This window comes from Gavialis gangeticus, unplaced genomic scaffold (genome assembly GCF_001723915.1).
Source record: "Gavialis gangeticus isolate Ggan-Ray unplaced genomic scaffold, GavGan_comp1, whole genome shotgun sequence".
NCBI lineage: Eukaryota > Metazoa > Chordata > Crocodylia > Gavialidae > Gavialis > Gavialis gangeticus.
In genome coordinates, this window is record NW_017729024.1 from 103,018,613 (window position 1) to 103,020,281 (window position 1,669).

Sequence of the window (1,669 nt, forward strand, 5' to 3'; positions counted from 1 at the left end):
ACATTAAGAAATGAAATCATCTGGCTTTTTATATGGTGGTTAATAATGCCACTGCACCTGAGTGAGGAATGAGTCTATCCTAATGTGAAGCCATTCTTTTATATGGATAGGAATGCTTTCCAATCTAGCCTCCTCCATGGAAATTGGATTTCTGCTAACTCAGCTAAAGTCTCAAACCATAGCACAGGACAGCATGGCTCTCCCTTTTCTTTAGAGGCATCCAAAAAGGATCAAGAGAGCACTAGAGTAGTAAAGACCAACCTTTTTGGTAGGCATGTCACAATTTAGCCCCACACCCTCCTTGGGTGCCACTCCAATCCCCTTGTCCTGCCTGTTCTGCTGCTCTGTTTTCTGCTTCCTTCCCTGTGCTCCCAATGTTGCTTTCTACTCCCTGTCCTATGTGCCACTGTGCTCCCTGCCTCCTTTCCAATGTGCTGTGTACCACGCAAAGAGGCTGCCTGTGCCACTTGTGACACTTGTGCCACAGGTTGCCCCCCCCCCCCCCGGAGGAACGTACCAATCCATCACAACACTGAAAGAAGGGTAAGGTAATTTCCTCTTTTGTTTTAAGTAGAAAAGAGGCAGTGATCCAACTGGCCATCTTGGCTCTGCTCATAATTATGGTCAGTTTAAAGATTTCATTTGGGCGATTTCCAGACCAATGGCTGCAAGTGAAGCCAGCACACTGTGAACTTTATGCTTTATCGAACTCCAAGAAGAACTTACAGAAAACTAAAGGCTTAATTCTATAAAGTGCTTATTACCGCCTGTGAGATGCTGAACACTTTCAACTCCAGCTGAGGTCATTCAGCCCACAGTGCACAAATTCTACTTCATCTTGACCCTGATACAGTATAGACAATCAATTTGAAGTAACATTTGATTAACAAAAGGCAAAGAGTGAAATGTAAACAAATGCAATGAAATACCTGCTGTGATTGATGTCATATGACTCTGTGTGTAGCACTGAAGAGTTACTCTGAGGAGCTTGCCTTGAAAAGCTACTTTGTTATAGAGCTGCTGCTTGAAAAGGGACATGCTCACAAACACAGAAAAGGGAAGAGAGGGCTGCAAAATCTGGCCAGAACCACATGTCGTTGCTCCATTGACATTCTCTCTATGACTTCTCCTAGTTGACTGAACAGATTTAAGGCAGATGATGGAAATATTGAAAGGAGAACAAAAGCCATTTTAAGAATGGATAGGTGGGTAATAAAAAGATTAAATAGATAGTAAAGCCAAAGCACTGGGCCAGAGAGATGGTAATAGCATAGAAAAGAACCAGATTAAATGAAGTATTACTTTCAGTTAGGAGAGACAAAGGCAAGGTAGTAGCACCTTAGATATGAAAGGATCCAGGTAAAGAGGGCTTTGTATTAAGGGGTGTAGCAGGTCAGGTGTTCCTCTAAAGTAGAGGAACAGGAGTTGGTAAGTATGTAATAGCAGTGTGTAGAAAGGAAATGAAATAGGGTAGAAATGGTTGCACAGGTAAGTCAGGAAGTGTAGGGTTAATACTGGCAAGAGGGAGGGATTAGGACTAGGAGTGATCCCACCATGGCTACTGGAGGTTCAAGTGGAGGTTAACAATGATGAGAGTGGCTATATTTGGGAAGCTGTTGTACCTGAGGAAAGGAAACACTAACGTTTATTTTATAGTTCCTACTTGGTA

The 1,669-nt window shown here is 42.8% G+C and overlaps 1 protein-coding gene across 1 annotated transcript in view; it reads left to right on the forward strand.

Moving 5' to 3' along the window:
* The window catches only part of TRPM3 (transient receptor potential cation channel subfamily M member 3), a 335,439-nt gene that overhangs the window by 265,111 nt on the left and 68,659 nt on the right, over positions 1-1,669 (forward strand). The gene's annotated exons all lie outside the window — the stretch shown is intronic.